At 44.0% G+C, this 12,991-nt stretch overlaps 1 protein-coding gene across 2 annotated transcripts in view; it reads left to right on the top strand.

Moving 5' to 3' along the window:
- The first annotated feature begins 11,674 nt into the window (after positions 1 to 11,674).
- Positions 11,675 to 12,991, top strand: part of CKMT1A (creatine kinase, mitochondrial 1A) — a 65,214-nt gene continuing 63,897 nt past the window's right edge. The window contains exon 1 of one of the 2 annotated variants that reach the window (XM_077263581.1): positions 11,675 to 11,815. The gene's annotated coding sequence lies outside the window, so the exon portion shown is untranslated. The remainder of the gene's footprint in view (positions 11,816 to 12,991) is intronic. The other variant, XM_077263583.1, reaches the window with a different exon arrangement.

The following is a 12,991-nucleotide window of genomic DNA, read 5'->3' as shown; positions in this document are numbered from 1 at the left end:
TGGTAAAAGTAAAAAGTAAAATATTGTACCATTAAAGGCAGGATCCTAAGTTTCCTTATCAGTTTTGGGAACATATAATTCATTCAATTATCCTTGTGTAGACTTTGGACTGCTACTAACACTTCTTATCGGTCTAGTCACAAACTGTAAAAGTCAGATAGGTTAAAGGGACAGTGCACCAAAGGTTCATCTTATCTATACTTGCTGTGCATTTGAATGTGGTATATTGCTTCCTGTAATGAGCTGTTTCAGGCTTTAGCATATTCTGGCTACATGATGGCCTTTGGACAAGTTTTGTGCACAAGTGATCTTTCCGGTGCATACACCGAACATTCTATAAAGAATGGATGTCACCAAAACCCCTAGTCACTTGCACATGGCCATATAAGGCTACGTTCACATTAGCGCTGTGCGGCGCAGCGTCGGGCGCAGCCCCGGCGACGCCTGCGTCATGCGCCCCTATATTTAACATGGGGGGCGCATGGACATGCGTTGTCTTGCGTTTTGTGACGCATGCGTCATTTTGGCGCAACTATCAGGGCGCAGAGGACGCTGCATGATGTAGTTTTTTCTGCGCCAAAAATCATGCAAAAAATGAACGCATGCGTCACAAAACGCTGCGTTGTGCATGCATTTTGCATGCGTTGTGCGTTGCGTAGCCGACGCTGTGCCGCACAACGCAAATGTGAACGTAGCCTAAGACAGCAGTCAGGCGGTGTATTTTTGGAGTTATTGATAGTTGGAGACAGTCAGTCATTACATGTCTCACACTGGTAACACAGCCTTTCATGTAAAATAAGCTTTGGAGGTAAATTCTCAGAGACATCTGTGTCTGACCCATAGATTTTAATAGCTCATTTACAGAATTTTTGCTTTCTTGGCCTTATTTTCAGAGACTATGAATGATAACACCAAAACTTTTTCTCCACTCATGGTTAGTGGTTGGGGAAGCCATTTATCATCAAACTACCATGTTTTCTCTTTTTAAATCATAATGACAACCTAAAATATCCAAATGACCCTGATCAAAATTTTACATAACCCATTTCTTAATACCGTGTATTGCACCCTCTAACATCAATGATAGCTTGAAGTCTTTTGTGGTAGTTGTGCATGAGGTTCTTTATTTTCTCATATGGTAAAGCTGACCACTGTTCTTGGCAAAAAGCCTTCAGTTCCTGTAAATTCCTTGGTTGTCTAGCATTAACTGTGCGCTTGAGATCTCCCCAGAGTGGCTCAATGCTATTGAGGTCAGGAGACTGAGATGGCCACTCCAGAACCTTAATTTTCTTCTGCTGTAGCCAATGACAGGTTGACTTGGGCTTGTGTTTTGGATCGTTGTCATGTTGGAACATTCAAGTACGTCCCATGCGCAGCTTCCGGGCTGATGAGTGCAAATTTGCCTCCAGTATTTGCTGGTAACGTGCTGCATTCATCTGTCCTTCAACTTTGACCAAGTTTCCTGTGCCTTTGTAGCTCACACATCCCCAAAATATCAGCGATCCACCTCCGTGATTTACAGTAGGAACGGTGTTCCTTTCATCATAGGCCTTGTTGACCTCGCTCCAAATATAACGTTTATGGTTGTGACCAAAGAGTTCAACTTTGGTCTCATCACTTCAAATTACCTTGTTCCAGAAGTTTTAAGGCTTGTCTCTGTGCTGTTTTGCGTATTGTAGGCATTTGCGCAGTAATGGCTTTCTTCTGGTAACTCGACCATGCAGCCCATTTTTCTTCAAGTGCCTCCTTATTGTGCATCTTGAAACAGCCTCACCGCTAGTTTTCAGAGAGTCCTGTTTTTCAGCTGATGTTATTTGTGGGGTTTTTTGCATCCCGAAGAATTTTCCTGGCAGTTATGGATGACGTTTTTGTTGGGCCACCTGACCGTGGGTTTGTTTTTACAGACCCCCTGATTTTCCATTTGTAAATCACAGTTTGAACGCTGCAGACTGGCATTATCAATTCCTTGGGTATCCTTGGATTTTGTATCCCTTTCCTGTTTTATACAGTACAACTACCTTTTTCTGTAGATACGTGGACAACTCTTTTGCTTTCCCCATGACTCACAATCCAAAAATTTCAGTGACTGGATGAAAGATGCAAGAGTCTGGATCCTAGAAACTCACTCAGCTTTTATACACACATACTGATTACAAGCAAACAGGCCACAGGTGAGGCTGTGACCTTTAGTAGCCATTCAAACCCATTTGTATCAAATTCTGTGCATGTTATCAGGCCACGATCACCAGGGTATGTGAACTTTTGATCAGGGTCATTTAGATGTTTTGGGTCGACATTATGATTTAAAAAGAGAAAACACAGTAGTTTGACAATAAATGGCTTCACTCAGCCACTAATCATGAGTGAAGAAAAAGTTTTGGTGTTATTCATATTCTCTGAAAAAAGGCCAAGAAAGCAAAAATTCTGCAGGAGTATGTAAACTTTTGAGCACAACTGTATGTATTATATGTGTATATATCTATTCAATCTATTCTATTCTAACCTGTGCGTGTGATTTTACTGTACGTGGCACATGAATTGCTGGCTTTTCAAAGGATCTAGAGGTATGGTTCTACAGGAAGTAGTTTTTTTCCTCTGGGGGAACTCAACTTTATCAGCATGCACAAAGAGACACAAGATTGCCCCCCAAAACGCACCAAAACTGCAACAAAAACACAAACAAAAACCGCACCAAAACATGTGTTTTTGCCGCAGCTTCTTTCCTGCCAAGAAATCAGGTTTTGCTGCTGTAAAAAAAAATGCTGCAAAAATGCCCAGTGTGAACGTACAGGTTTTGGAAATAAAGAAAATACAGGAGCGCGTCTTTAACATACATTATGTTTAATTATTATAATGGTAGTTAAAAGCAAAATGACATACAACTTTCATTACATACATTGTAGAAACTATTAGAACAATTCTACATCTTTGAGCTGAGTTCAGAAGAAAATGTTTTCAGTGAACGTGCATCTGTGTGAGCATTGAAAGTAAATGTGCTAGTGCAGATGAACAATTTTCCACACAGACCATAGTTTTATGTCTAAAAAATAGCAGGTAATAACAGACATCTTCTGCACTGTGACGTGGACAAGCACAGGGAGCTGCACAAGCATCCAGCCACGTCTGCAACCCAACAATATCAATGCAGGTCTGAATCTGATCCTGCAGTTACAATTTACTGTATAATAAATGGTTATACATCTAATGTTATGTTATATAATATCAAGATAGTATGAGACAATGGAACCAAAACATTTCACTATCACACAGCCATAGCACAATAACTGATTTTGAAATGTCTTTTAGAATTTGACAACTTGCTTATAAGAGTGTGATCACACTGCATTCAGGCACCCATTCAGTGGCTCCATCTGGGATTATGCCAGAACCTCCCGCAAAACGGGACACTGGATTTGGGTGTAGGTGCCAACAGGGCCACAAACTGTAATATTGCAGACAGTGTGAACCTGTGCTCTGTTGTGCATCATTTTCAGGTGTGTATGCCTACTGAAGGCGGACATTCAGATGTAGTAGACTGTGAAAGTACATCTACAGTAGGAGTACACTCCTGAAAAAAGTGCCGGCCGGAAAGTGAGAGCAGAGCGCAGCGGTGCTGCGATCTGCTCTCACTGTACGGCTGCACTCAGAGCAGGAAGCAGACGGCAAGGGACCTGAAGGACACCGACGGGTGAGTATGTACGGTTTGTTTTTTTACGTTTACGCTGGTAACCAGGGTAAACATCGGGTTACTAAGCGCGGCCCTGCGCTTAGTTACCCGATGTTTACCCTGGTTACCCGGGGACTTCGGCATCGCTCCAGCGCCGTGATTGCACCGTGTGACCGCAGTCTACGACGCTGGAGCGATAATCATACGATCGCTGCGACGTCACGAATCGTGCCGTCGCAGCGATGAAAATTTCAATGTGTGACGGTACCCTTAGTCTTCTGATTGTAATTCTATCAAGGGTTTTAATAATCAGCATCAAAAGGAGTCCTCAAGGTTTTGTCAATATAATCTATGTAAGTAAAGGAAGAATTGCTAACATTGAGCTTTGTATTTCTTATCAATGATAAGGTAATCCTCCTAAACTTAAAGGGAATCTGTAAGTAGTATTAACCATACTAACCTGTTTACATGGGCATGTAGGTCACAGGAAATTGAATAAAATGATACGTTGATATGTGTGGTGCCTTTATCCAGAGAAATCCATTTTTCTTAATATGTACAGTTGTGCTCAAAGGTTTACATACCCAGGCAGAATTTTTGCTTTCTTGGCCTTTTTTCAGAGAATATGAATGATAACACCAAAACTTTTTCTGCACTCATGGTTAGTGGTTGGGTGAAGCCATTTATTGTCAAACTACTGTGTTTTATCTTTTTAAATCATAATGACAACCCAAAATATCCAAATGGCCCTGATCAAAATTTTACAGAACCCATTTCTTAATACCGTGTATTGCCCCCTCTAACATCAATGATAGCTTGAAGTCTTTTGTGGTAGTTGTGGATGAGGTTCTTTATTTTATCATATGGTAAAGCTGCCTACTGTTCTTGGCAAAAAGCCTCCAGTTCCTGCAAATTCCTGGGCTGTCTAGCATGAACTGCACGCATGAGATCTCCCCAGAGTGGCTTAATGATATTGAGGTCAGGAGACTGAGATGGCTACTCCAGAACCTTCATTTTCTTCTGCTGTAGACAATGACAGGTCGACTTGGCCTTGTGTTTTGGATCGTTGTCATGTTGGAACATTCAAGTACGTCCCATGCACAGCTTCCGGGCTGATGAGTGCAAATTTGCCTCCAGTATTTGCTGGTAACGTGCTGCATTCATCTGTCCTTCAACTTTGACCAAGTTTCCTGTGTCTTTGTAGCTCACACATCCCCAAAACATCAGCGATCCATCTCCATGATTTACAGTAGGAACGGTGTTCCTTTCATCATAGGTCTTGTTGACCTCGTTCCAAATGTAACATTTATGGTTGTGGCCAAAGAGTTCACCTTTTAGTGAAGCCATTTATTGTCAAACTACTGTGTTTTCTCTTTTTAAATCATAATGACAACCCAAAACATCTAAATGACCCTGATCAAAAGTTTACATACCCTGATGATTTTGGCCTGATAACAACTTGTAATCAGTGTGTGTGCATAAAAGCTGAGTGAGTTTCTGCGATCCAGACAGACTCTTGCATCTTTCATCCAATCAATGACATTTTTGGATTGTGAGTCATGAGGAAAGCAAAAGAGTTGTCCACATATCTACAGGAAAAAGTAGTAGAACTGTATAAAACAGGAAAGAGATACAAAAAAAGATATCCAAGGAATTGATAATGCCAGTCACCAGCATTCAAACTGTGATTTACAAATGGAAAATCAGAGGGTCTGTAAAAACAAAACTACGGTCAGGTAGACCAACAAAAGTGTCATCCACAACTGCCAGAAAAATTCTTCGGGATGCAAAAAAACCATAAATAACATCAGCTGAAATACAGGACTCTCTGAAAACTAGCGGTGTGGCTGTTTCAAGATGCACAATAAGGAGGCACTTGAAGAAAAATGGGCTGCATGGTCGAGTCACCAGAAGAAAGCCATTACTGTGCAAATGCCTACAATACCCAAAACAGCACAGAGACAAGCCTCAAAACTTCAGGAACAAAGTAATTTGAAGTGATGAGACCAAAGTTGAACTTTTTGGCCACAACCATAAACGTTATATTTGGAGCGAGGTCAACAAGGCCTATGATGAAAGGAACACCATTCCTACTGTAATGCACGGAGGTGGATCGCTGATGTTTTGGGGATGTGTGAGCTGCAAAGGCAAAGGAAACTTGGTCAAAGTTGAAGGACAGATGAATGCAGCACATTATTATAATTATTTATTTATATATCACCATTGATTCCATGGTGCTGTACATGAGAAGGTTACATCAAAATACAAATATCACTTACAGTAAACAAAACTAACAATGACAGACTGGTACAGAGGGAAGAGGACCCTGCCCTTGCAGTATTACATTGTACAGGATTATGGGGACGGAGACAGTAGGTCGAGGGTTGCTGTAGCTCCGATGGTGCTGAGGTGGCTGCGTGGTCATTACAGGGTGTAAGCTTCTTTGAAGAGGTGGGTTTTCAGGTTTCTATTGAAGGATCCAAATGTGGTGGATAACCAGACATGTTGGGGCACAGAATTCCAGGGGATAGGGGATACTCGGGAGAAGTCTTGGAGGCGATTGGGTGAGGAGCGAATAAGCATAGAGGAGATTATGTGAGGGAAGATATTGAGAGACTAGTTCGGAAACATGGAGGAGAAAGGTTATGGATGGCTTTGTAGGTCAGCGTTAGTTTAAACTGGATACGCTGGGAAATTGGGAGCCAGTGAAGGGATTTGCAAAAGAGGGGAAGCATGAGTGTGGTGAGGAGAGAGATTAATTAGTCGGGCAGCAGAGTTAAGGACCGACTAGAGGGGTGCGAGAGTGTTAGAAGGTAGGCCACAGAGGAGGATGTTGCAGTAGTCAAGGTGGGAGATGATTAGGGCATGCACAAGCATTTTGGTAGAGAGGGTTGAGGAAAGGGCGGATTCTGGAAATATTTTTGAGCTGGAGGTGACAGGAGGTGGCAAGAGCTTGGATGTGCGGTTTGAAGGACAGGGCAGAGTCAAGGGTTACTCTGAGGCAGTGGATTTTGGGGACAGGGGAAAGTGTGATTTCATTTATTTTGATAGATCAGGTTGGGAAGATATGCGAGATGGAGGAAAGATAATAAGTTCAGATTTGTCCACATTGAGCTTGAGGAAGCGAGAGGAGAAGAAGGAGGATATGGCTGATAGACACTCTGGGATTCTGGAGAGCAGAGAGGTGACATCTGGGCCAGAGAGGTAGATCTGAGTGTCATCAGCATATAGATGGTACTGAAAGCCATAGGACCTTATGAGTTGTCCCAGGCCGAGTGTATAGATTGAGAAGAGTAAGGGTCCAAGGACAGAGCCTGTACAAAGGGGTTGTGGTGGGTTAACAACAAAGACTTGCCTTGTTTGGTCTATCTTATTTTTGAAGTGCGTGGCAAAGTCCTCGGCAACGATTGGGGAACTCGGAGGGGGTAGTGATGGGCGGAGGAAGGAGTTAAAAGTGTTGAACAACTGTTTGGGGTTGTGGGATAAGGAAGATACAAGGGTTGTGAAGTAGGCCTGTTTAGCAGAGGTGAGAGCTGATTTGAATGCGAGTGTTGCTTGTTTGAGTACAGTGAAATCATCTTGCGAATGCATTTTCTTCCAATGCCTTTCTGCATTTCTGGATACTTGCCGAAGCTTTTTAGTGATGTTATTGTGCCAGGGTTGTCTATTAGTGATGAGCGAGTGTACTCGTTGCTCGGGTTTTCCCAAGCACGCTTGGGTGACCTCCGAGTATTTGTTATTGCTCGGAGACATAGTTTTCATCGCCTCAGTTGCATGATTTATGGCTTCCAGATACGCTGAATACAGTACATGTGAGGAATGCCTGTTTGCTAGGGAATTCCCACATGTATTCAGCTTATCTGGAAGCCGTAAATCATGCAACTGAGGCGATGAAAACTATATCTCTGAGCAATAACGTGAATACATGTGAGGAATGCCTGTTCGCTAGGGAATTCCAACATGTATTCAGCTTATCTGGAAGCCATAAATCATGCAACTGAGGCAATGAAAACTATATCTCCGAGCAATAACAAATACTCGGAGGTCACCCGAGCGTGCTCGGGAAAACCCGAGCAACGAGTATACTCGCTCATCACTATTGTCTATTGGTTCGTCGCACTCTGCTATGCATGACAGGGGCGACCGTGTCCATAGCTGATGCAAGAGTGGCATTGTAGAAAGCAGTGGCAGTGTCTGTGTTGTGGAGTGAGGATATGGATACTAGTGGTAGGATAGAGTCACAGAGTGTGTGGGTGTCTAGGTGTGCGAGGTTCCTGCATAGGTGCGCATGTTGCTGGACATGGGTGACAGGTGAGGAAGATGGATGAGAAAGTGAGTAGATGGTGGTTAGATAGAGGGAGAGGAGAGGTTGTAAATTTAGATAGGGAGCAGCAAATACTGGAGGCAAATTTGCACTCATCAGCCCTGAAGCTGCGCATTGGGGCATATTTGGACGTTCCAACATGACAACGATCCAAAGACAAGGCCAAGTCAACCTGTCATTGGCTACAGCAGAAGAAAATGAAGGTTCTGGAGTGGCCATCTCAGTCTCCTGACCTCTATATCATTGAGCCACTCTGGGGAGAGCTCCAGAGCGCAGTTCATGCTAGACAGCCCAGGAATTTACAGGAACTGGAGGCTTTTTACCAAGAAGAGTGGGCAGCTTCACCATCTAAGAAAATAAAGAAACTCATCCACAACTTCCAGCTGTTATTGATATTAGAGGGGGCAATACTCGGTATTAAGAAATGAGGTATGTGAACTTTTGATCAGAGTCATTTGGATATTTTAGGTTGTCATTATGATTTAAAAAGAGAAAACACAGTAGTTTGACAATAAGTGGCTTTATCCAACCACTAACCATGAGTGGAGAAAAAGTTTTGGTGTTATCATTCATATTCTCTGAAAAAAAGGCCAAGAAAGCAAAAATTCTGCCGGAGTAAGTAAACTTTTGAGCACAACTGTATATGTATATATAATAGCAGGGCCGGACTGGCCATCCGGCAATTCTGGAAAATGCCAGAAGGGCCTATCTGGTCAGGGGTTGCCTTGTCTGCTACATTGTTAACAGAATCGGTGTTCTCAAGATACCCATACTGTTAAGAGTTGTGACGGATCACAAAGTGGCTGACTCCATCACTTACCCCAGCAGGCCACGGGCATCATTAGAAATATTGGTCTTGTAGAAAATCTTCCTTTCCTCCATCCAGGGTAATATTAGCATTATGTCCAATCTGGTTCATGGGGACAGTAGCATTGCTTTCCTCACGGGGAGAGTATTGTTACGTTTGGAAGAGATGAAAGATAACCCTCACCAGGTAATCACAAAGCACACAACATGTTCACACTCCAGGCCACAAGGGGGAGCTTTTGATCCTATTTAATAGGTGACTCCCCTATATACATTGTGGTTTGGAGGGAAAGAGAAATTAGATTGTCAGAGAGACAGAAGAGAGCAGATGGACCTCGAGGGTCAGAATGTCTGAAGGGGCCGTGTGGTCTGAAGTACCACAGCTCCTGGAAAGAGACATACAGAAAGCTGAACATTGTTCAGTGAGCATGCAGGAGAGCGAAGCACAGGAGAGTGATATCAGGGGAGACCAGCTAAGATCAGGTTGCCTCCTTCTGAGGCGCAGATAACCGGTAGCCGGAACATCGAGGTTGTAAGGACTCTACGACTTACAGCAGAGACTGGCAGGACAGCTGAACTGCATGTTACCTGTCCACCTTAATAACCAGGAAGCACGGTGACACCATTGGAATCCGGGGCGTGCTAGAATCCCTATAAACAGGCTCAAGTCACCAGTCATACGGGTTATGTCCTATCCTATATGGGGGACAGAGAGAGAACATCTGTGAGGAACTTATGTGAAACCATAGGCAGTAAGGAACTACAACACCACAGCGCTATAGGAAGGCTTTTACTTCCACCTGCAAAAGGGGGACTCTGGATTCGCTTCCAAACCGTCCGGACCCTGCCTGCCCTGTGATCTGGTGCCCTGGACTGTGGCTGCCAGAAGTCTTCAGTAAACAAGGTAAAGAGACTGCAACCCTGTGTCTTCATTCTTTACTGCGCTATTCACCATCTTCCATCTACACACCGGGAGCCCTGTGGACATACTTCACCTGTGGGAAGTTATACCATCTAGCTGTCATAACATCACCCCAGAGGACCCCTTAAAGCAGCGTCAGTCCCCACTGACCGAATACTACAGGTGGCGTCATGAACATAAACTTTATTCCCTTTAAAGACCCTTCCCCTTTTACATGGGCGTACCAGGGCCACGGACCGGGTCGCCACCGTGACATCCCCCTGTGAAACACCGGACCCGGTACCGAATACCCCATGACCCAGGCGGGGCGACTCATATGCTCCTGACATTGTTGAGCCATGTTTGGAAACAATTACATTAAACAAGCAGATGAATATTGTACAATAATTCAGCTCACAATACCAAGGACTGGTTATTAGAATAAGTTTTAGAATTCCTAGAATGCAATAAAGAAATGTCCTCTCTGTTCCATTTATATGCAGCGCCCCAGAGTCCTGGTCGTTGCAGTAATATTATTCTTCCACCAGGGGGAGTGATATTATGTCTGAAGGCAATAAAGGAGATCTTCTTACCAGGTATCACAAACCATACACTACACTTCACACTCCAGACCACCAGGGGGAGCCTTGCTCCTATCTACTAGGGCACTCCTCACATTAGGGTAAAACTGGTGGTTTGGATAGAAAGAGGGTCAGACGCTGGCTGGGCTTCACCCAGTGCAGTTCCTGTCAGGCAGACAGAGGGGAAGGAGAAACACCACAAAGCTGCAGACAGAGAGGTCCCTGACAGGGGTGGGATCCTGTCAGAGGCCTAGACAGAGAGTCACGGAGCTTCGCCTGCCCCACGTGCGGCAGCATCCTAAGGAAGGGCACAAAGAGAATTGTATTGTAGAGGGTGAGAAACAAAGTCATTGCACAAGGAGATAACACCAGAAGGAGTTCTGCCCTGTAATAGGTGCCTCCTGAGGCGCGAAGCCGGTGGCCGGAACACCGAGGGAGCAACCGTCTCCAAGCCTTGCTCCAAAGACCGGCAGGACAGTCAATTCCAAGTTGGCTGCCCGACCTTAATACCCAGGAGGCACGGTGGCAACTGTGGGGGTCGGGGCGTCTCTAGGGTCCCTATAAACAAGCCTCAGGCCATCAGTCATACGGGTTTGTCCTATCCATATCATCTGGGGGACAGAGAGGAAGAAATAACATCTAGAACATCTACAACAGTTGTGAGGACCTTACCGAGTTGCTCAGCAGGGAGGTACTACAACGCACAGGTGCTAGAGGAAGGCTACTGATTTCCACCTGGATAAGAGAAGTCTGGATTTGCCTTCAGACCGGCTGGACTCTGCCTGCCCTGTGATCTGGTGCTCCGGACTGTGGATGCTGAAGTCTTCAGTAAAGGTAAAGAGACTGCACCCTTGTGTCCTCGTTATTCACTGCGCCTTACATCATCCACCATCACCATCTACACCTCTGGGAAGCCCTGGGGACATACTTCACCTGTGGGAAGGTATACCATCTAGCTGCTATAACGTCACCCCAGCGGACCCCTTACAGCAGCGTTGGTCACCCTGACCGAATACCACAGGTGACGTCACAAACACTACCATTCTATACGAACTCTGCCTTTTATTGGACGCCCCTCATAGGGCCACGGGCCGGGTCGGGCCACTGTGACATCCCCACTGAGAACTGAAGGACCCGGTACCGAGTACCCCATTGCCCTTATGTGGGGGCGCTCCAAATCCACCACCGAAAATTTTAGCCAGACTTTATATACAGTATATATATATACAGTGTGTGTGTGTGTGTGTGTATGTATATATATATATATATATATATATATATATATATATACATATATATAGGCAAAAACAGGCAATAGCAATTATACTACAATGAATCTCATCATTGAACATCCGGGGGTCAAAGCTCATTCTGCAGTGTATGTGATAAGATCTGACAGTGTGTGCTAAGGAGGCGTTACATTGCTCCTGTAGAAAAGTCTCCAGGCTGAAAAGTCACTTCCTAGTGTGCAGATTGTGCCATTCTGAACTGCAGATAGACGACCGTCACCGTCCACACCACAGTGCAGTCACCAGGTAAGAAACCAACCTCTAAATGAGCTCAATGAGTAAGATGTGTTAATGTGTAAGATTCTGTAGTCGCTGATGATGACACAATGTATTCCTAGTCTTTTAGATGTGACATTAAATGATATATGTATTAGATTGTATGATGACTTTCTACTGACCTTTACATGTTGGCATAGAACGAGCATTGTGAAACAACTTACCTTCAGAAAGAACTCATTCAGAAATTGAAGTTTAGATAACAGGTTAGAAGTATCGTTTTCGTGGGTTTTCTTTTGTTTTCGGGAGGTGGGTTGGTTTCATTTGGATGCACTATTGGTAAATTATGTTCTAGGTAAAGTAAATTTTGAAATGTACCAGGAAAAAAGCTTAGACTCAACCTCTCACAGCGCCCTACCTAATTCTTCATTGTTTTACATGTAGCATCTAGTAAGTACGATATTTACATGTAAAACACAGCATCGGACAAATAACATACCAATGCCCAGTTTCTGGGGGAGAATATTTCCATAATACATTGAATACGCCTCATTGGAACCTTTCCGTGTTCAGGGACAAGCACCATTTGTTTTCTGTGTCTTTACTAGTGTACTGTTTGAACTGCATTACAGCATACATTTTCCTTTTTGTAAAAGATTGGGTTAAAATATCCAGAAAGATATACCGTACTTGAAAATGCTAAGAAAATGTATTCTTATTGGCAGGGCTGCCTTGGTGGCAGTACTGATACTCGGGTAAGTGTGGCACTGGCTCTAGTCACGTTTCTATTCTCAACAGTCAGGTGCAGCAAGTACGTTCTGTAGAATACTATGAACGGAGGCTGTAAGAACAAGGCCTCATTCAGACGTCTGTGTTCCTTACGTATGAGAAAAATGGACTGATCATTTTGACCAGAGTTTGATCAAAGGTTGATCAGAGTGTGATCCAAGTGTCATCAGTTTTTCTTGTATGTGAAAAAAAAAGTTTCTCCACCTTGTTATCCAACAGCAGTCTGATTACCGAGGACGCCGGCAATGGAGGAGATGGATGAATTACGTTCTCTGTCTCCTCCGCATCTGTGCTGCGATTCTTTCATGCAAGAAATTTGGAGCACAGAGCACTGACACTCGGCTCACACTATGGCAGGGTTTGAGCCGACTGTCACTTGCATAGTCTGCCCGATTCTCTCACATAAGGCCGTGTGAC

The sequence above is a fragment of the Ranitomeya variabilis genome, chromosome 5 (genome assembly GCF_051348905.1).
Source record: "Ranitomeya variabilis isolate aRanVar5 chromosome 5, aRanVar5.hap1, whole genome shotgun sequence".
Classification (NCBI taxonomy): Eukaryota; Metazoa; Chordata; class Amphibia; order Anura; family Dendrobatidae; genus Ranitomeya; species Ranitomeya variabilis.
The sequence above is the reverse complement of the archived record's forward strand: the minus strand, read 5'-3'. Positions and strand labels throughout refer to the sequence as shown.